General features: G+C 37.6%; 1 long non-coding RNA gene across 2 annotated transcripts; it reads right to left on the bottom strand.

Annotated features, from left to right (window-relative positions):
- Positions 1-2,437: 2,437 nt before the first annotated feature.
- LOC139126859 (uncharacterized) lies at positions 2,438-24,322 on the bottom strand. Of its 2 annotated transcripts, XR_011550831.1 has the most exons (4): positions 23,607-24,317; positions 13,464-13,628; positions 5,659-5,827; positions 2,438-5,511 (listed from the first exon to the last, which is right to left on the bottom strand). It is a non-coding gene; the product is annotated as an uncharacterized lncRNA (long non-coding RNA). The 2 variants fall into 2 exon arrangements; XR_011550830.1 differs by having other exon boundaries at positions 2,438-5,827; positions 23,607-24,322.
- Positions 24,323-24,354: the final 32 nt, after the last annotated feature.

Here is a 24,354-nt window from a genome sequence, read left to right as displayed (position 1 = left end):
ATGACACTTTGTCAAAAAATTGTAGTGCTAAGTTATCCATATATACCAAAAATCATAGGGTGTCCCATCATACCGTATACGAAAGGTTTAGCACTTGTGGTTACTGAGTAACGGACAAATATGTATATATTTAAGGTCAAAGGTCACCAAGGTCACGTGACATTTTGTCAAAGTGTCTGAGATATCTGTGTGAACGGATGGACTCACGGACGGACATGACCCAATCTATAAGCCCCCTGGACTTTATCTGTGGGCACTAAAAACTGTGTCACTGCATCCTTTTTGCAATATGATTACGATGAGAAACTAAATTTTTATTTTTCTTGGCCTTATACATGGGAGTCTATGGACTGCCTTATACATGGGTGTCTATGGACTGCCTTATACATGGGAGTCTATGGACTGCCTTATACATGGGAGTCTATGGACTGCCTTATACATGGGAGTCTATGGAGACTGCCTTATACATGGGAGTCAATGGAGGTGAAAACTAAAAAGTCCTCTAACACGGCCAAATTTGATCGCATTGTGAAACAAATCGACGTGCATCTGTATGAGGTAGGTTACTATCCTTGTACCAAGTTTGAACGAAATCGCTATAGGCGTCTCTGAGATATCTGGGCGAACGGACGGACGGACGCACGCACGCACGCACACACGGACGGACGCACGGACATGACCAAACCTATAAGTCCCCCCGGACGGTGTCCGTGGGGACTAATAAAGCTTAAAGGGACAAAGTCAGCCATTTTTCATGAATTTTGTTTGATGCGATATACTACTTATTTTGTTTGACATGTTGAAAGATACTGAATGAATGAGTGACCATACATATATTCGACCCCAGTTTTATACAAATTAAGTAAAACCATCGCGAAAACGAATTAATGGTCATAACCATTAATTCATCATTTCGTGATGGTTTGCATGTATCGTGTCTAAAACCGGGGTCGAATATAGCAGGGTCACCCATTCATTCAGTATCTTTCGACATGTCAAACAATATAAGTAGTATCTCACATCAAACAAAATTCATGAAAAATGGCCCTTTAAATTGCTTGTGTATTTGGAAAACATGTTCGGTCACGACGGGATTCCTTTTTATGTCCGCTAAATGTATTATCAATTTATTCATGACGACCCATATAGCTAGGGAAACAGTTCTGTTTCATCAGTGTGATCATTCTGATCATCTGTTCTGTTGAGTTTTACACAGTATCTTTCTGCCGTGTTTTGTGATGAATAAACACGGATCATTGTGAATTTTCATTCCTCTGCTTGTTTTAAATCAGTGCATGACTGATGTAGAATGTGTCATTGTGCTTGTAGCATGAGAGCGAGAAGACAAAAAAGCTGCACTTGTGAGATTGGACATCATGTATCTTGTTTAATTATCAGCTTTAATCAGTTTATTGAGGCGACAGGTCTTGTATGATACATCTGGTGTTTTGATCTAATTGTTCTAGCCTGAAATATGTTTATGCCTGACAACATACAAGCAAACTAGACTGAAAAATATTGTAAATTTTTGCTCCAAAATAGGTGACTTGACAGTGACACCTCAACACTTTTATCTGGTCACAGTATAAGTGGCTGAAAAACAAATGCGAAAAGTATGTCATTATCCTGGATCTATTTGTGTTGATTGTGATAGACATTTGTGAACAGCATAAATGTCACAAAACCCTGTTTTAAATGATTAAAATTCTTCTGAAGTTGAACATGAACTTTTTATATTGATGCAGGTTGTTTACGACATGAAAATTCCAAAGAGTGGTTGTGTGTAGGAATTTACAAATTCCCCACCCCTGTATGTGGGGGATTTACTTGGTTTAGGTGGGGATTTTCCAGGTTGTCTTGCCCCAGGGGGTGGGGCATTTGGCAGATTTCACAGGACTAATTTCCAAATCCCCCACTAAACCCCGAGGTGGGGGGGGGGTTTACATTGACTGGCGCATAATGTCAAAATGTCGTTATCAACTTTTCATTACTTAACAGTCTGTACGTGCAATGTTTCTAAGTTTTAACAGAACTTTAGACAAAATCCATTTGCCAACAATAACAACATGTTGTACACAAAACATTGCAAGTTGTCACAAAAGATTGCACCTTGTACATAAACATTGCAAGTTTTCACAAAAGATTGCAAGTTTACACAAACAACTACAAGTTATGACAAAATATTGCGAGGCGTACATGAAACATTGTAACTTGTACAAAAACATTGTAAGTTGTCACAAGAGATTACAAGTTGTGCCAAACATTACCTGTTGTCATAAAACATTGCAACTTGTACACAAAACATTGCAAGTTGTGACAAAATATTGCAAGTTGTACATAAAATATTGAACCTTATACATAATGATTGTGCTTGCAAGTCTGACACTTTGTATGATCATCATACTTTATGGCGCAGCAGGACATATTCAATCATTAAATAAATAAATAAATAAATAATTTATTGTTAAAGACCACTACACAAAACTGTCTCAGCGGTCTGTACAGTACAGTAAAAATTAAAAATATAAATTAAAAAAGTAAAAAGAAAGTGTAACAATCAAATTAAAACGATTCAGAAAGAAATTTAATAAAAAAAATTAAATTTAAGATCAGAAGAAAAAAAAAAGTGAACTGGCATAATAGACTAAAACCATACACTTTAAAAATCACACAGTCTAGTATAAGCAGTAGCAGTCGCGAAAAATAAAAGTTTTCAAAGATTTCTTAAATAAAACAAATTCCTTCACAATCCGGAGCTCAATTGGCAGACTATTCCAAAGCTTAGGTGCGTAAACGCTAAAAGCCCTGTCACCATATATTTTTGAAGGTTGCTTTCCCTGATCTTTGATTGAAAACGGACAGACTCTAACACCAGCACTGTTTCTTGTATTACGAACTGGACATTCAATACTTAAAAGTTCTGCTAGGTATGATGGCGCTGATTTACAATGAATTACTTTAAAAATAAGACACAAGATTTTAAAACGTACACGGTGTTCAATTGGAAGCCAGTGTAATTCCTTAAGTATGGGTGTAATATGACTGCTGAACTTCCGCCTGGTTACTAACCGAGCAGCAGAATTCTGGATGTGTTGAAGTTTGCTTAATTTGTATGCAGGTACACCATAAAATAATTTAATTAAGCAAAACTACTGAAAATTGTTTACAAAAGTTTGTCTCCTTTAGCCCTTTCATGATCATAGTTTTGCTAAAGCCCACTTTAATCAACATCGAGTGTGGTCCGGTTCATTATAAATAGGGGTGAACAGGATGATTAGACTGTAATTGTACCTTATAATCTGGATCTTTGTTGAGTTGGTTGAATGTCTCCACTTCATGTATCCAATCTGTTTGCTCGCTCGCACTAATCAAGTCACGAAATTTACCCATAAGGTCATCCATGTTGTTACTGACTTCAAATTTATCTCCAAGAGCACCCTCTTCCTTTAATTCAATCATTAAGCAAAACTACTGAAAATTGTATACAAAAGTTTGTCTCCTTCAGCCCTTTCATGATCATAGTTTTGCTAAAACCCACTTTAATCAACATCGAGTGTGGTCCGGTTCATTATAAATAGGAGTGAACAGGATGATTAGACTGTAATTAGGGAGGCCAGCAGGTCGCCCAGGACGTGCTGAATTGACACTCAATCACCAGTGACTTAGTCATGTTCAAAATTGAAAAACATCGATAACGGGAAAGAAAATTGTGGAAAAAAATACATGAGGCTAAAAATTAAAAATGCAGCTATTCTCTCATATGTTTTTTATTTCTTTATATGAACTACTTACTTTTTGAATAAACTGCAAAATTGAGCTAGAAACAGTACCGGGAACGGCGATCTGAAACATGGCAGCACCTAATATTTACATCGCCGATTTTGAAACGCATGTTTGAAGGTGAGCCAATCAAAACATCCCTTACATCGAATACTCATTTGAAAGCCCAGATCTCGCTCTTTCTCGCGATATAAGGTTCTTCACCAACATAGGGCAGTGTATATGACCAAATCCGAGACAAAAAATTGAGAGCGATTTTTCCGAGACCTAACCCGACCAACTCTCAGTGAAACGACCTCTAGTACGCAGTTTATCATTATTTCTTTTGAATTTTTGCTAGAAAAATGAGAAATTTTGAACAGCTCACGTATTTATTGACGGAGATATTGACCACGCTTCACAGTAAGTGAGGCTACCCACAATTCTCCATGATCCATACACACGGAGATCACTCATTGAACAGGAGCAAATTTCTTCTGTACACAGAACAGCTCCGTCCATATATCAAAATTCTGGGACCATAGTTTTGATAATCATAATTCTCTAATTTCTCACGGTGAATAATGAGAAGATCAATCCCTTTTGCGCAGAGGAGATAGCAATTTTGTGATTTTGTTGACATAGATTTTTGACAGCCATACACAATATTTTCAAGGAAACTAAGGGAATAAGTTGCATCTGTGTTGGCAAAAGAAAGGGTATTGATTTTTTTAAATGTTTGTAACAAAGGAAATTTGCATGTCTGACAGGTGGTATGATGAGACCATCTTAGTTGCTGATAACTTTACCATGACAAGTATGCAATTTTTAGCACCTCCAAACATCGACTTCTCATTCAATTTACTCCTGAATTTTAAAGATGATCAATAATTTTGGAACATAGTTTTAACCAATAATCCTTAAATTAAATTCTAAGTTTCAAATTGTTCAGAAACTGATAAAATTGAAGAAGCCTTTACCAAATAATGTCAAAACTCCACATGGCCCCAGTGATGATGTTTTGAAAGCCTTTATTTGGATGAAATACTTTTTGTAGGTAGTTTTAATGCAGTAGAGCTATTCAAAAGTGTCATCAGCTCAAAAAGACCTTCAATTTGATATATCACTTACGCCATTTGAGCTTAATATTTTCATTTTGTCATTTCTCGTTAAGTGTCGTTCATCCGTTGCCATGGATAAATCCAATATGGCCACCATCGTAATCGCGTGATTTTAGGATACATTTGTGTGTGCCATTAAAATCTATCTCCATGCCAAATTTGGTACAAAAAGATGTTTTATTAACAAAGTTACAGCAAATTTACTGTAAATTTCAGCTAAAACTCCTTCATTTTTGTCCCATTGTTCCCATTGTTATTATATGTATTGTCTTTCTACAGAAAGAGTAAAAGTGAAGGTTTTAAAAAGCTATAAAATTGTAACCGTTCATCCAATTTCGAAAATTAAAAAAATGTTTAGCTTCTCTCATTGAAATCTAAAAAACTACATTAATTAAAATGCAGATTGAACATTTCAAAATTTCAGTTGGCCTCCCTACTGTAATTGTACCTTATAATCTGGATCTTTGTTGAGTTGGTTGAATGTCTCCACTTCATGTATCTGATCTGTTTGCTCGCTCTCACTAATCAAGTCACGAAATTTATCCATAAGGTCATCCATGTTGTTACTGACTTCAAATTTATCTCCAAGAGCACCCTCTTCCTTTTTTCAGATTCTTGACTCTCTCAGGTGCTTGCAAATCAAGAAAATAATTCATCCCATCAAAAAACAAAACCACTGACAAAAGACAGAGAGATTTGATAAGTAACCAGGCTTAGAGATACAAGTGGTATTTCTGATAACCAGGCAATCATTTGCAGTTTTAATTAGTGTCCTTACTTTCAAATAGCATTTTGTAACTCATTTTCAGCATAATTTTCAGGATCAATGAAATCTCTGCCTTCAAGTTCACGTACAATCTTCCTTGCTTTCTTCAGCAGATCTTTAAGATCAGTATCTCCATTTTTGCCAATTTCACCAGCTTTCATTTGGGCACTATTCACAGCATCTGTGCAGAGCATGAAAACATTGAAGTCATAATTGAAAACAAATCTGTTGTAATATCAGCATTGAAAACGGTACTGATACCCTTGTCAATCATCTATGCAATGTACTGACTCAGTATGCCCAAGGGATGGCGGTACAAACAAATCAGCGTTTACAAAAACATGTTTGGAAATACACATTGTCACATACCATTATTTCTATGCACATTTGTGAACACGCTTTTGTTGCCGCGGTCCCTAAATGCCTTTGAATTCCGGGTTTGACCTATTGTCGAGATCGCCGAGAAGTTAACCAAAAGCTTGAAAAGAACGAAAAATGTCCAATAACTCTTTTCCAAACATGTTATTTCTTTGTCTTACTTTGTCCTCAATGACATAATGATAAGTTGATAATGTATATTTCACTCTGATACATGTTAAATAAAAAGCAAATAAATACTTTAACAGAACAATAAATATCAACTACATGAAGCCAGGCAAAAAACCGCAAGTAGCTGCCAATACTAGCAATACTAAATGAAAGAGAAGATAGTAACGATAAGAATGATATCTTTGTTCATGTACTCAATGGCACTAGCGACAGTGAAGATGAGGATTGACAGTGGTGATGATGATGTTACACAGTAGTTTTCTACGGTCGTTACCAGTGGTGGAAGGAGAGGCTGGGTCACGGAGAAATGTTCTCGAGATCCATTATTAGTGCACAGGATCTAGGACAAAACTGAACTGTTGTGAATTCATCCTCTGTATTATCACAAAATTTATATTTAATTGACTTCAGTTCAACAACTATTTGGACATTTAACCATACCATAATGACATGCTACCCATCCAAATTCAACAATACTATATGATCGGAGACTGGTTATTAGGTGAGCTTTTATATCTACATATTGTTACATGGGCTAAGGTAAGCCAAAATTTCTGTGTAAGAGAGGGGTTACTCAAATTCATCATGGTTGGCTAGGGTGTGACTCAAAATTTCGGAGTTTCTAATGTAATTCCTCTGACCCCCCCCCCCCCCCCTGGCTGTAAATAATGACGGCTCCCTAATCAGCTGTGTAAGCCCGAGTCAGAACAACCGGGACCAGCACACGCACGGCTGATATCTCAGTGAAAATGTAGAAACAACAATGAAGCTACTGCTAAGAAATTTACAGACTTTTGGCTTTTGATGCATCAGTTTTGGAGCTTTTATACCGGTAGAAAGGCATTCTGAATACAGTGGTATATTTCCTCCCAAACGCGAAAGGCGAAGACGCAGGCATTCTGCAATGGACGCTGTCAACTTTACTTTGCTGCAGGCCCCACGCCAATCTCGGCCCGGCCTCGATGCACTTGTACAGTCTACTACCTCCATGCAGTACAGTCTTACAGGACTAGTAGCCAGCCAAACGCAATAAAAAAACGACGCCGCAGTGTAAAATCCGTAGGTCAGAACCATTGATCATAAGTTTACAGAACAAGTGATGTTTAAAACTTTTGTATTGATCACTTCATTTAGATTTATGTGAACGACTTTCTCATCGAGCTGCGTGTCTGCATGTATAAATCGTCCCGGGCATTGTTCATGCAAATTTGGGGCCTGCCTTAGCTCCCTCCAATCGTCTCTAGACTACAGCCAAAATCACAGTCCTAAGCAAATTGTGCAGTTGTGAAAGTCAGATATATGTATCATGAATTCTTTCCAAAAGTAAGTAAACAACAGAATCAAACCAAGAGGTTACATGTAGATTGCTGTCGGGGGGGTTCGCTTTGGACGACTTTGCAGTGAGGCCGAGATCTCTCGTGTTCGAACTTCTACCACCATGCCTGGAGCTCCGTCGCATCGCAGCTAGTCGGTAATTGCACTACGGTAGTCCTTGTAAGGATTAGATACCTGTTGCGTTCGATATTATTTGGAAATACTTTTAAATTTAATAAGTAAGATTTTTGTACTGCATTCAAGATACAATTTGTAACTTTCTGAGCGTTTTCAGTTACAGCAATGACATGCGAAGTTGATAGGCTGTGTTGCCTGTAGCGTAGCCCTGCCGTACACTAAACTTCGTTTGAGCAGACTGAGCAGAATCAGTCCCGTCATTTATTTTCAACGAAATTTAATTATACTCCATAATGGAAGAAACGACTAGTTCAATGATTACGATGGTGAAGTATTGAATTTTTATGTATATATATTTTTCTCTCTCAATTCATTCAGCAAACTTGATCTCCGTGTACCGTCGGTCACAACGTGGAATGCAGTGCATGAAGCTTACAATCGACTGCCTCCATCTTTAGTTTAGCTGTTCAAAAACGTTGTTTGCACGGCCCATTATAGTCGGAACAATCTGTAAACACATACATATTTATCTTTCCGGTATTTCACCCAACTTTCGCCGTTTTAAGCCGAGACTCCAGTTTCGATGGACCAGACCTTTTCGAAGAGCGTAGGTTTCTATGGACACCACAGTAAAATTTGCGTAGATGTGGTTGAGCATGCGCAGTGGTGTGATTACGTTTCATTTCATGTGTCAACAAAGCCTGACTTCTGGTCCGGACAAGAAGTCATTTTCACTCCTTTTATTGTTAATCGTACACATTTGTGAGGCGAGCTGGGCATGCAAACCATGCGATTCAACATTAATTATGATCTACTTTCACATACTGAGGATGTCATTTTAATCAAAAATATGAAAAAAATTGTTAAAAGTTACAAATACAGCGGCTTTAAGTTAATAACCCTGGTGTTTTTTAAATAAAAACTGTACCTGAAATGTTTCCAATTTTGCACCATCCGAACATAGTTTTAGTATAGGATAAAGCCCGAGTATGAGGGCTCTTCTAGTATATAAAGTCCAACCCAATGATAAAATGTCGAGGCCGCAGGCCGAGACATTTTATCGTAGGGTTGGACTTTATATACCAGAAGAGCCCGAGTATGAGGGTTTTATCCGACTTAAAAACTATCGCCCCTAACTGATATATTTTTGTTTTCAATGTGTTTACGTCAACCGTCCCGCTTGTCAATGTAACATGTTTAGGATATGAATTAAAACTATTATTTGTGAAACAGCCTTTCAATGTAATGGAACATCCTATAAATGCCCTAGGGCACATTAGTTTATGTTTGTACCACAGCAGATTTTGTGAAATAGCCTTCCAAAGTAATGGACCATCCTATAAATGCCCTAGGGCACATTAGTTTATGTTTGTACCACAGCAGATTTTGTGTTGCAGCTGGTTTCCGCTGTGTTACCAAATTTGAATATTACAATGTCCCAGATGTCTACAGAATATGACATGTTCACTTTTGATTGGACAGTACTTTATTACGGCGCTGTCATTTGTTTCTGGAATTTGGTGACCAAGGCTTTATGAGTAGATAAAACACCCTGAATTGAGCACTCTGATTGGTCAATCAACAGTAGATAGTTTTTAAGTAACAATATAATCATGTGTAAACCAAAAATAAACATTGGTTATCGTCTTAGTCAATAAACTTTTTATGACACATTTGAAAAAAGAATGAACAATAGTAATAGTGATGAGTCCTCTATCAATTAGTAACAATATAATCATGTGTAAAGCAAGTATAAACATTGGTTATTGCCTATGTCAACAAGTCATCGTTGATGACACAGTCCCCACTTGTTAATGGTACTTTGATTACATGTCCTCAGAGAGGATAGAGTCCTCTTCATTAATTAGGTCTGTAATAAAAATACTTTGATACAGATGGCGCTCAATGGCCAAGAATGAGTTCCATGGTGATGAAAACATGAAACCAATGTAGGCCACCATCCTAAAGTTCAGAAAATGAGTCAACTAGGAATAATCAACAGGATGTTGCAAAACATTTTTGCATACAATTCTAACACTTGACAGATTATCACTGGTACCATATTTGAGACATGCCCAAGTTTTGGCTAAGGACAGGAAAAAATTGTAACAAAATGGCTGCCATGCAGCCATATTGGATCATATCATGAAACAAATTGACATACATATGTATGACATAGGTTAATGTCCTTGTACCAACTTTGAATAAAATCGGTTGAGATATGCCTGAGAGTATTATGGCTCTGTTCATGAAAAATCGTAACAAAATGGCCGCAAGGCAGCCATATTGGATCGTATCACATAACAAATTGACATGCATATGTATGACATTAGTCAATCTCCTTGTACCAACTTTGAATAAAATCGGTTGAAACATATCTGAGTTATGGCTCTGTACATGAAAACATCGTAATAAAATGGCTGCCTAGCGGCCATATTGGATCGTATCACATAACAAATTGACGTATATATCTATGACATAGGTCAATGTCCTTGTACCAACTTTGAATAAAATCGGTTGAAACATGTTTGAGCTATGGCTCTGTATATGAACAAATTGTAATAAAATGGCCACACAGCAGCCATATTGGATCGTATCACAAAACAAATTGTCGTGCATATCTATGACATTAGTCAATGTCCTTGTACCAACTTTGAATAAAATCGGTTAAAACATGTCTGAATTATGAATCTGTATATGAAAAAATTGTAATAAAATGGCCGTCTGGCGGCCATATTGGATCGTATCACAAAATAAATTGACGTGCATATCTATGACATTGGTCATTGTCCTTGTACCAACTTTGAATAAAATCGGCTGAAACATGTCTGAGTTATGGCTCTGTACATGAAAAAATCGTAATAAAATGGCCGCCTGGAGGCCATATTGGATCGTATCACAAAACAAATTGTCGTGCATATCTATGACATTGGTCAATGTCCTTGTACCAACTTTGAATAAAATTGGTTAAAACATGTCTGAATTATGGCTCTGTATATGAAAAAATTGTAATAAAATGGCCGTCTGGCGGCCATATTGGATCGTATCACAAAACAAATTGACGTGCATATCTATGACATTGGTCATTGTCCTTGTACCAACTTTGAATAAAATCGGCTGAAACATGTCTGAGTTATGCCCTGTACATGAAAAAATCGTAATAAAATGGCCGCCTGGAGGCCATATTGGATCATATCACAAAACAAATTGACGTGCATATCTATGACATTGGTCAATGTCCTTGTAGCAAGTTGAATAAAATCGGTTGAAACATGTCTGAGTTATAGCTCTGTACATGAAAAAATCATAATAAAATGGCCGCCTGGCGGTCATATTGGATTGTATCACAAAAAAAATTGACGTGCATATCTATGACATTAGTCAATGTCCTTGTACCAACTTTGAATAAAATCGGTTGAAACATGTCTGAGTTATGGCTCTATACATGAAAAAATCGTAATAAAATGGCCGCCTGGCAGCCATATTGGATCGTATCACAAAACAAATTGACGTGCGTATCTATGACATTGGTCAATGTCCTTGTACCAACGTTGAATAAAATCGGTTGAAACATGTCTGAGTTATGGCTCTGTACATGAAAAAATCGTAATAAAATGGCCGCCTGGCGGCCATATTGGATTGTATCACAAAACAAATCAACGTGCATCTGTATGACATATGTAGTAATCCTTGTACCAAGTTTGAATGAAATCGCTTCTTGCATCTCTGAGATATCTGCGTGAACGGACGGACGGACGGACGGACGCACGCACGCACGCACGCACGCACGCACGGACATGACCAAACCTATAAGTCCCCCCGGACGGTGTCCGTGGGGACTAATAACATTTTATAACACGTTTTGAAACAAGAATGAAGAATAAATAACAGTAATTGTGACGAGTTGTCCAACAATCAGGAACAATATAATCATGTTTAAACCAAAAACAAACATTTAGTTATTGTCATTTTTGTTATTGTTTTAATGAACCAAATTTTATAATAAGTTTAAAACAGGTCACTAATCATGTGTAAAGCAACAATAACCATCATGTCTTAGTCAATGAAAATGTTTTATAAGACATGTTTAAATGAGGAATCAAAAATAAATAACAGTAATTATCATATAAGTACACTAACAATTAGTAACATTGTTACCATGTTTGAACCTAGAGTAAGCATTGATTAATGTCTAGAATAGACATGTTTAAATTAGGAATCAAAAATAAAGAACAGTAACTACATGTATTATATAAGTACACTAACAATTAGTTACCATGTTTGAACCTAGAATAAGACATGTTTAAATGAGGAATCAAAACAAAGCACAGGAACTATCATATAAGTACACTAATGATTAGTAACATTGTAGCCATGTTTGAACCTAGAATAAGACATGTTTAAATGAGGAATCAAAAATAAAGAACAGTAACTATCATATAAGTACACTAACAATTAGTAACATTGTTACAATCAAAAACAAAGAACAGGAACTATCATATAAGTACACTAACAATTAGTAATATTGTTACCATGTTTGAACCTAGTGTAAGCATTGGTTAATGTCTTAGTCAATCAAAATGATTCTAAGGTATCTTTAAACCAAAAATCATGAATAAACAACAGTAATTATCAAGGTCAACAAAACTTGTTTTCAACACCTGTTCATATCAAGAATCAAGAATGAACAACAGCAATTGTCAGAAGTGGAAGATGCACTGTCTTTTGAGAGGAAAGCTCTGACTTGTGTTACACATGTTTCCTGGTTTGCTGTGCTGTGCTCAAGAATAGGAATAGGTATGGGGTAATATTTAGGTAGCTATTTGAAGGCCTACTATCAGCAACTTTTCAGTTTCCCATGCCCACTTCATAAATTATCTATTGGAGTAATCAGTTTATTGTCAGATGTTGTCTTATGAAAAAATTAACATGGTTTGTCAAAGTATTTGGTGACCTACATGTGATAAATACCATTTAATCATGATGTATTCTTTATGGTCAGAACTACTGAGAGCGCTGTCACTCAAAATATGTGTTTTCGTAGCATTTTGCCTGATCTTTGTTTTTTAGCTGGCTTGCTGATCATTAATGAATGCCTCAGAGGAATAGTACTGGTAATATTCATGTCAGCTTCATAAGATGCTATATTGGAATGTTGTGTACATGTACATCAGAAAATTACATTTCTGAAGGTGAACAGATTGTTACTGAAGTCCCGACAATGAAAAATGATACTTCATGCAAATTTTATCTGGATTAAAGTGGATTATAACTAGGCTTCGTTCAAAGGAAGTTGTAGATATACTGCCAATTACATGTTTGTTCTCACTCTACTGTCTATAATTCAACATCAGTTTGTGTGTTGTTGTATGAAATATTACAGTATTGATACTTAAGTGCCAATGTGGCCTTGTCAGTGAAGGATAGTGTATCAGTCTGAGTGCCAATACAGTGATTTATGGGTCAGTTTGGGTAAATGACAAGATTTTATTTGTGGTGATATCATATGTGATTTTGAATGAGCCAACATGTGTGAGGATTGAAGATGTTATTTGGTTGGCTGAAAAGGCCTGATGAGGGTTGCTGCCAGACAAATTGAAGTCATGGTGGTTGAGTGTGTCAATATATGCACTGAGAGAGGACCTTGCGAAGGAGAGAGTAGATTTTAAGCAGGTGGGAGCTTTTTAAAAACAGTGCCATCACATGGGCATTTTGAATACCAAGGAATGGCCCTTTGACCATATATGGGCATATTTAAATTACAGATGACTGTATAGCTTTAAAGCTTCATTACCAAATGTTTTTGATTGACTTACTTCACCAATAAGATGCCACAATGGTAGGTACTGGTTGGGTATATTTCCAGCCAGAACAAACATCGCCACCTGAACCCACAGCTTAAACTCTCTACCAGCAAATGACTGGTACCTATGGATGAACGATGGAGATAGAGTTCTTTTGAATGCAGTCCAGTCCCAGGCCTGTTAATACATAAAAGAAATACCAGCTCTTTAAGTTTACATTATGAGCTATCTTCAATGGTTTTAGCTCAAAGAGATTTACCTGTGGTTCACTGACTGAGTAACTATGTGCAGGTGTAGGTCCGTTGATGACCTTCCTGGTTGATTAGCATTTTATAACGAAAGTACACCGTAAAAATTTCGAAAAAATTTTGGTCCTTAAGGTTCCAAGACAAGAAATCAACCCTTTTAATCCAATGATTCTCTGGTAATTATTGAGCTCAGAAACCCCTAAAAGTATGTATTTTCTGAAAGCCCAGATATAGGGGAACATTTTGGTCACTACAGTGTAACCATTGTTTACATAACTGTCACGTGACAGGCAATTTAAATAACCTCCCAAAAACCAGTTTTCTCTATGTCTTGTGCTTACACTTCGAGATATCCCGTTCAACTTTGCGCGAATGCAAGCTTGCGTAATTATGTCTGGGACTTGTTTTTAATCCCTTAGATCGATTTTTATGACGCGACAACTTAGCCCTAGTCTATTGCCTTTAAGAATTTGCTACAAAAAAACTAAGCCAGATTAAAGAAATCCCTGACACAATTTTTTAGATCTTTATGGTGTCAATCGCTTGAGAAAATTTCAATAGCCAAGGATTAACAAAGAACTGGCCAGGTGCGGCCAAAGACAGCGACCCTCTTCACACTGCGTTAACGAGAAAAACGTTTTTGGACACTTTATCACGCTAGAGGACGAAAAAATGACTTTAAAAAACATTGACATTTGTATATCACGTTACTTTTGATGTGAACAACTAGGACATGCAGTCATTTAAAAACAAAATTGAGAAATTTGAAGTAAAATCGAAAAAATCAATCACGCTGCACGTCTTCTGTTTCCACAAATCAAGTGACAATGCATGGCTTCATGGAGTCAGACTCATGACATCATGGCTTGCACACGTGACGGGCGTAGCTTGCATTGTTATGTAAATATCTTCACTGAAGCACCTCCCACAAACATTACGGTATGAATTTATTTTTGATTGAAGCTCGATACTTCACCGAAATGAAGCAATCTGTTAGCTTAGTCAACAATACATATAATATGGTGGAAAGCAACGCAAATATAGCAGCAAAAATATCTAAATGACTCGCCAGCAAATGTCGTCAGGGACAGAACAGAAGACGAATGGGAAGGAAATTGACGACTCATTCCATTGAAGATACTCGACAAGCAGTAATCACAGAAATGCAGAAAGTTGGGTATTAAGAAGTGTTGCACTATTTTGCTTGTGTGAAAATGTGCTCCTACCACTTCGTCGTCTCACCCTTTTTCTGAACCTAAGTCTTTACGGCCACAAGACCCATGTTGGTTCACGCAAACTCTTTTTCAATTTGAACCAGTGTTCATAAAGCAGAATCACGGTCATTTTATGGGAAGATTATGAATACCGTATAGATCTATACGTAATCGATCATAGCCACATGCCAAGTGTACAGTTATACCCTCAAATGAGGGAACGTATACTACTCTAGTAAACGGCCAGACTTGGGTTTGAAAATTGGAAGGCTAGATCAAACGGTGCATGTTGCATGATTGCTTATGTTATGACGGAAAATGACTTGCATTATCATCCATACTGAACCATGTTCCAGTCGTTCCTGGGCAATAGGCGTATATTTCAGGCTGAATGCCATGGATTCTAGACGTTTCCGCACCAAGTCGTTTCGGCCCAAGACGTTTCAGCCTCTCCATTTCCGGCCCAAAGTTGTTTCTGCATTGTGACTCAAGACGTTTCAACACCGCTCTAGGCTACCTTGGGGAACTAGCACTAGAGCATAATGTTACAAATCAAAGCACTAAAAAAGTATAGTGTCAACATTCACGTACATGCTTTAATCTTTGTGAGAACGTGGTAAGAAACCGTACGAAAAAAAGTCTTCATATCATTTTAAAGTCTGTGGTACAAGTTTATCGATAGCCGCCGACACGGCAAAAGTTTGAAAGCGGTGCCGAAACAGTACGGCAAAAGTCACACAAAATGTACATAAAAGTACTGCATGGTCAGAACGCAGAGGTTACGCTTACGAATATGGCTTATTTATCGAGTTTATCGATAGCCGCCGACACGGCAAAAGTTTGAAAGCGGTGCCGAAACAGTAAGGCAAAAGTCACACAAAATGTACATAAAAGTACTGCATGGTCAGAACGTAGAGGTTACGCTTACGAATATGGCTTATTTATCGAGTTTATCGATAGCCGCCGACACGGCAAAAGTTTGAAAGCGGTGACGAAACAGTACGGCAAAAGTCACACAAAATGTACATAAAAGTACTGCATGGTCAGAACGCAGAGGTTACACTTACGAATATGGCGGGTCATTCAATTACTAACTAGTTTGAAAAAGCCGAAACAGGGATGCCGAAACGTCTTGGGTTATGCTTACGAATATGGCGGGTCATTCAATTACTAATTAGTTTGAAAAAAATCGAAACAGGGATGCTGAAACGTCTTGGGTTGTAGTGCCGAAACGACTTGGGACCAGAAATTGAGAGGTCGAAACGACTTGGTGCCGAAATGTTATGTCAGATTCCTACAAATGTACAAAAGTCAATCTGTCCAACTCGAAATGCTTCTTTTTCATTGTCAAACAATTTGATGTCATTTATAGGTATGACGGAGCTAAATTGTGTGAGTGGGTAAAAGTGACATCATCTGACCGAAAGGAGAAGGGACAGAGTCAACGGAAAATCAGATGGCTATGTTATTGTACCTGGGCTCATGCTCTTTGCGTTAGTATCTTTTTTTCTTTGTTTTTTCATAGAAAGAGGGATACCATGGAGGAATAAAGGCCAATTTTCACATCTCCTTGGATTTAGTTTGGCATCATATGTGGTTGCGACTAACATATCGGAAATGGAGTGATTTCAACAAAGCATCATTTTCGCCCATACGAGAGCAAAAATAGCTTTCTTCCACAATCGCAAGTTGAAATGAAAATCATATGATGGACGGTATTCTATATATTTGGCCCTCCTTTGTAAAATATCTTTCCTTGCTATCCTTGTCAAGATAAATCAAAAATACATTTTTTTACTTCACAGAAAAAGGAAGTGGGCCCCTAAGTTGTCAGTACACATTACCACCTATTGTATTGTCCTTTGTGCGTGCAGTGCTACCAAGGGATATCAAAGGAGAGATGTGGCCGGTAAGTATAAAGTTTTACATTTGTCAGTCTTATGTCACCGTGATCAAACTGATATTCGATCAACATTATAGTGTGCGAAATCGTTATATTTCCCATGTACTTAGCTACTATACAACTATATCGTTTTTGTTGTTGCAGGAAGCATATGCCGTTTCTGTTCAGGAATTCTGCTCAGCTGTGTGTGAAGCAACCCTCAACGTTCGAATTTCAATTGTAATTGTTTACTTTATTTCTCGTGTGTTAATATATTTATTTACATTTCAAATAAAAAGTACGTTGTCACCTAGAACACTTTGTCTGGCTGTAGGTTTAAAACCGTACGCATAGTGCTACCAAACTAAAACGGGCTGAATGTTTTGACACCACAATTTTGAAAGGAATGAAATAATAAGCCTTGAATAAGTGAGTTTTTTCCCAAATACAAAAACGAAAAATACCGTCAAGGACACTATGTGCTCACATTCGGTTTGAATTGGTCCATTCGAGAAATATGTAAACCAGGAAAAACAAGAATGACAAAAGCAAATAAGGTCTCCAACTTAGGTACATGTACTGGAGGTCATCTTTAGGAACATGCATATCAACTTCTATAGCAATGGGAGAAGCAGATCCTAAATATACAAGCAAATGTCAACAACAAAAAAACAGAGAAGGCTTGATTAAAAGAAAAGGTGGGAGTGGGCAAAAAATGCACAAGGGATCTGGTAAAAAAGTAATGCTACATCATCAATCTTCTAGACCCTACCCCCTCCTGAATATCAAATGTTCCATCCCTTGGTATTACATAAGACCAAATGACAGGAAGTACATTTACAACCTTCGAGATTTTTAGCTCACATTTGGTTATACCAATGTGAGTTTATCGTATAAGCTGAAGTCGATGGCGTCTGTATGTATGTGTGTATGTATGTATGTATGTATGTATGTATGTATGTATGTATGTATGTATGTATGTATGTATGTATGTACGTACAGTATGTCCGTCAACATCAAAAACACGCAAACCGCTGCACGTTTCAGCTTGGTATTTGGTGTGTGGATGCATCCTGGGTTATAGATGGGATTTTGTTCAAATGAAGTCTGCATTGCCAAAATTATGCAAATGAGCTTACAAAATGTGAAAATGGTCAAGAATTAATAACTCAAGAACTGCTGTTTTGATTGCTTTGAAAATTTTTGTGCAAGTACCTTAGGTGAACCTTATACAGTTTTATGAATATTGTGAAGATATCCTTAATTTTGTATTTTTGCTGAATTTTTTTGTGATTTTTCTCATTTTCAGTAAAAATTCTTCTTCTCTGAAACTGCCAGCCCAATGCCTCTCAAATTTGAGTTGGATACTTGCGAGGATGTTACTCTTCTAATTTGTTGAAATTATGACGAAATTGGGAAAATTACTATTTTGGTGCAATTTTGTCATTTTTGGTCAAAAAATCTTAAACAGTGTTTTCTTTTTAAAACCCCTGGTCTGACAGCTTTTATATTTGGTACACAGACGTACAGAGATGACAATAGTTAGATATGTGGAAATTGTCCCGAAATATACAAATTTGTATTTTTAAGACAATTTTGTCATTTTTGGTCAAGAAAACTTGTTCTCAAAATTACTTGTTTGATAGCTTTGTAATTTGGTATAAAGTCCCCAGGGATGTTATTAGACAAAATTTTTTGCTCAAAGTGTTGGGAAACCCCCAAATTTGTATATTTAAGGTAATTTTCTCATTTTGTGACCTTAAATGACCTACACCAACCTGGGATATGTTGTGAGACAGTTTTGAAGGCTGTGAACATAATTTTGTTATATTTGGTATCAATTTGAAGGAAATTTTGATCCAGAAAACAAAGCTGAGGTGGATTTTTTCATTGCGGACCAATTTTTGCAACTTTTCTATGTAAGACATACAAGAACTGATGAGAAATTTGGATCCAGGATAATTCCAGATGTTGTAATCACCGCCCACAGTGGAAGGCATTTCACTATCTGTAACTAACTTAAGTGCTGTTAACATTAGAATGATAACACTCATGGCATTAATTAAAAACTTCCCAAGGTTGTAAATGTACTTCCTGTCATTTGGTCTTATGTAATACCAAGGGATGGAACATTTGATATTCAGGAGGGGGTAGGGTCTAGAAGATTGATGAGGTACGGTAGCATTACTTTTTTACCAGATCCCTTGTACATTTTTTTACCCACTTCCACCTTTTCTTTTTATCAAGCCTTCTCTGTCTATTTTTTGTTGTTGACATTTGCTGATGTATTTAGGATCTGCTTGTCTCATTGCTATAGAAGTTGATATGCATGTTCCTAAAGATGACCTCCAGTACCTAAGTTGGACACCTTATTTGCTTTTGACATTCTTGTTTTTCCTGGTTTAAATATTTCTCGAATGGACCAATTAAAACCGAATGTGAGCACACTGTCCTTAACGGTATTTTTTAATTAATGCCATGAGTGTTATCATTCTAATGTAAACAGCACTTAATTTAGTTACAGATAGTGAAATGTCTCTACTGTGGGCGGTGATTACAACATCTGGAATTATCCTGGATCCAAATTTCTCATCAGTTCTTGTATGTCTTACATAAAAAAAGTTGCAAAAATTGGTCCAAAATGAAAAAAATCACCTCAGCTTTGTTTTCTGGATCAAAGTTTCCTACAAATTGATACCAAATATGACAAAATTATGTTCACAGCCTTCAAAATTGTCACACAACATATCCTGGGTTGGTGTAGGTCATTTAAGGTCAAAAACTGAGAAAATTACCTAAAATATACAAATTTGGGGGTTTCCCAACACTTTGAGCAGAAAATTTATCTCATAACATCTTTCGGGACTATACCAAATTACAAAGCTATCAAACAAGTAATTTTAAGATAAAGTTTTCTTGACCAAAAATGACGATATTGTCGTAAAAATACAAATTTTTAATGTTTCAGGACAATTTCCACATATCGAACTATTTTCATCTCTGTACGTCTGTGTACCAAATATGAAAGCTGTCTGTCCAGGGGTTTTAAAAAGGAAATACTGTTTAAGATTTTTTGACCAAAAATGACAAAATTGCTCCAAAATAGTAATTTTCCCAATTTCGTCATAATTTCAACAAATTAGAAGAGTAACATCCTCGCAAGTATCCAACTCAAATTTGAGAGGCATTGGGTTGGCGGTTTCAGAGAAGAAGAATTTTTACTGAAAATGAGAAAAATCACAAAAAAATTCAGCAAAAATACAAAATTAAGGATATCTTCACAATATTCATAAAACTGTATAAGGTTCACCTAAGGTACTTGCACACAAATTTTCAAAGCAATCAAAACAGCGGTTCTTGAGTTATTGATTCTTAACCATTTTCACATTTTGTAACCTCATTTGCATAATTTTGGCAATGCAGACTTCATTTGAACAAAATCCCATCTATAGCCCAGGATGCATCCACACACCAAATACCAAGCTGAAACGTGCAGCGGTTTGAGTGTTTTTGATGTTGACCGACATACTGTACGTACATACATACATACATACATACATACATACACACATACATACATACAGACGCCATCGACTTCAGCCTATACGATAAACTCTCATTGGTATAACCAAATGTGAGCTAAAAAAACACTTTGGCGACAATCTGAAACTTGGACTTATTGTACATGTTACTTTGTCCATTTGCTTCGTTCTTACACCTGTGTGCACACAGACTGACTTACAGAGAATTATGTTTATCAATAACAAAGTGATCTTCATGTTTTAAATTTAAAATTGTTATGATGCCTTTGTAAGTTTGTTCCACAAACACAAGGTAACAGAGTCCTTAACATAAATTAGAGTTTTGCGGGTACAAATTAAAAAAAATTTGTACAACATTTTTGGCTTTTGTGATGGCCCATTTACCGGGTGGAAAAGATATGTGTGAACAACAGGCTATGCCTCTGTACATTTTTGTTGGGGATAGGCACTGCTGTCCCCATTGCCAACGAACGTAGTGTACCTGGAGATGTTTAAAAAAAGAACTTCATAAATAAAAAAAGACCTTGACAAGTAGTTTTCACAAGGCCAGTGTTTTCTCTGCATGTTCATTGAAAGGGCCACTTTCTGCACAATTCATCAAAGTCAGGGGCAGACTTGTCTTTGTAGGGGGCAGTCACTGTTGATGTTGATTTTCCCTTGCTAGGAAGCGCTTCCCCGATATCATTACGATCGTCAACCAGTTCAGTTGAGTCGTCTATGTAGCATGCAGCACCCTTGCTAACAATCATCGACATCATGATGTTTGTCAGCTTGTGATGTGCTCAGTTGCTCTCCATCTTCTGTCTATTTGTCTGCCAGCCACAGGTTTCTCGGACTCGGAATTTGACGTATTTGATCCCTTGGACACGATTTGGTCCGACTTTGAGGGTTCAAATTCATGAAATATGCGATGCCGAATAGTCATTTTTTCACGAAAATATCCCTAAACGTGGTTTGATTTTTCATCGTGGAAAAAACCTAAGCATGGTTCGATAACAAAGCAAATGTCCCATGCTTCAGAAAAACCTTCACATGCAACAGATTAAAGTTGCAATATGGATCAAAATTGTCGATTTTTTTTCGTAAAACTAAAGCAAATAGACCATACTGCGTTGAAGTACTCTTCTTAGCTAAGCCTCTTACCAATCCTGGCATACAAATACGTTCATTTTGATGCGTTTCGGCCGCCTAGAAAAGCTGTTTTGTAAACAAACTTTCAAAACAAAAACATTGGCGTTTTCTGCTGTGCACGTGACAAGTACCACCAAGAGTGATGACGTCTCAATAGAGTGCACGTTGGAGGGGCGATGTTGACACGATGACAGAACTTGACATAGGCCTATATAATGATAATTCATTGTAAATTTTGCGTTTGCCTAACTTTGGTAGCACCACAATGTTCCAGAAATATAAGTATATCAATATGATAAAGTACAGCTCTACAAAAGATCGTTTTCTCACCCATATACATGTATGTCAGTGACACGCAGTGCAGTGTGCACCTACTGTGTACGTTCGATCGATCGAGCGTCCAGACCACGTACACCGATCTGGTTGTGTTCACCGCGTGCCTGACAGCGTTTCCTAAATCCTCTCCACGTTGCATGTTACATTTTTCATGTTAAAAGGCGAGGTATCTGCACGCTATATTTATTTATATATTTATATAATATTTATCCACCACTGCAAGAGTTTGGCAACTGCCTTGCCCCTCAGTCAGGTCTTGCATGGCCATGTCAGCGCGCCGATCGACGCGTCGTGTCGTAAATGAGACCATGCCATGATGGAAACTGCAGTTTTTCTTTGTTTCCGAAAAATGCATTTTTGACCTGAAGGATATAGTTTATCAATGAATGCTAACAGATCTAAGTTATTTCCTTGCGGAGGGACTACTGCCCGGTTCACATTACAAATCGTGGGGTCCACACGGTGATGGTAGGTCGATGTTATTGCCCGAGGAAACACCGCTGGCTAGCGAAGTTGGTCATCACACGGTGGCGACGTTGGTGCTTTCGCGAGAAACTGTAGACACAGTCTGCCTCCTCGACGTGGTGCATTAGTCGCGTGTCACTCTTTTTTCTAGTTCCATCTTTCGATCTGACTAACGTTGTTTATTTTGCTGACATTGTTGGCTAATTTCTTCCGTTTTTACTGGGCTGAATCAGTCAGCAGAGACCCAGGCAGGGCGCGGGCAGAGACCTGACCGCTTGTCCGTGGGAAGGCTAGCTACGCATGTTGACACGAAGTTGCAATTTCGCAAACCGTTACCATGCACCAAATACGCATGCGTACATATTCAAATAGTAAAAATGACGTTTCAAATTTTGTGCTTTACTCTCGCAAACGGTACGTACTAAAACAGCAATTTATTCGGTAATTAAATCAATTTACTCGAATTAGAGCCACCCCCGTGTTCCTGTTAATGGTCGAATCTGCAAATGAAATTGTTATGGATTTTTCTATAAAGTCAAATCTTCGAAATATGAAGGTCAATTCTGATCCATATTGCAACTTTAAAAGGTGAAAATTTCCCAACTTTGTTGAGGAAATCCCAAACAATGGGTCATATTTTTGGAATATACATGATACATGGATTTATGTTTTCGACTTGGGCGGCACACCACCGTATGAAAATATCAGGAGTACCCTCCTGAGCGCTGATCAAAGGATTATGTTTCATTGCCATCAAGATTGATCATCACTGCAGCGTGCCAACACAATGCTAAAGCTGGAATTTTCCATACTTCATTTATGATACAGTGTTTCAAGTTCTGCTTTCAAACTTTACCACTATCAAATTTCAGTAGTATCCATGGAGACTGTCGGCAACTAGGTCAACTGTTCTTTTCGATGTGTACACTCCACGTAATGAACATCACCAAAGCTGAATGACAAGCGATATTTTGTAATCTCCAAGGGACTACAAACAATACTAAATTCACATGTCACCACGCTATGCTCTTGGGACACCCTATATACAATATGGGATGCCTTTCCTTGTTGTGTTTTGTGAGTGATTTCAGCACAGTCAGTAATTTTTTTCAGGGCAGACGATGGCTCGAAATGTGCAATTTACGCAATTACGCTGTCGAGAGAAACCCTGCAAGGAACCTGCGTAAATTATCGATAGTATCTGCATAAATTATTGATCGCGAGACAGGAAGCTGAATAGGCAACCAAGCGTTATGCCCGACCCAACAAAAGTATCACCCAAGTTTCGATCGGGTTTTGTAACTACCATGGGGATAGTTGACTAGAAAGTTTCTCACCTGAAGTTATATATAATGTTTTTCGATGGATCGCCCGAATAATGCTTGAGCGCCATGTGGCTCCATTGCTTTCACTGACCCTTCATAGTTGGCATGACAGTCTGGTTCGTGTTGTAAGTACCACTCCATATATTCAGAACTTCCTTTACGTTTATGAAAATATAGCAGAAGAGGGACTGGCGAAGCTCACATTTTATTTTACATTATGTAATCCACAAACTAAACGCAGAAATCTAAAAACATAGGGATAAATGTGTGATAGTATAACATACGGGTGTCTATCGAAATAGCGGACACCACTCCATTTTTAGAAGTAAACCCCCGAGAACTCCACGAACCGTCCGCTGATACAGCTATGTTGATCGGCGTAGAATCGTTGGAGAGAATGTCCGTTTCCTCCATCTCAGACTTGAGGATTTTGATTTCCTCGGCGGCATCTTCAAAACTCCTTGTCCAGACACTGTTGTGCAACCTGTAATACTTTCTGTACGTGCCCTGTATACGCAGTGTCAAACAAGGGTGCGGGCAAACCCTTGTAGCCACTAAACTTGCATAGTGCTCGCCTTCCTTTCCCAATGCCCCTTGCCGCAATCACCGACTTCCTATTTACATCGAAGGAATAGCTTTCTTTCCTTGATGACGGAAAGAGTTCAGATTGGTGATTGCATTTCGTATTGGTTCACTTGAGGTACAGGCAGGTCCCCCATCCCTGACGAGCACTTGTATTTTCTTCCAGACCTTCAAATCT

Source organism: Ptychodera flava, unplaced genomic scaffold, assembly GCF_041260155.1.
Source record: "Ptychodera flava strain L36383 unplaced genomic scaffold, AS_Pfla_20210202 Scaffold_140__1_contigs__length_122957_pilon, whole genome shotgun sequence".
Taxonomy (NCBI): domain Eukaryota; kingdom Metazoa; phylum Hemichordata; class Enteropneusta; family Ptychoderidae; genus Ptychodera; species Ptychodera flava.
This window is presented reverse-complemented; position numbering and strand designations above follow the sequence as displayed.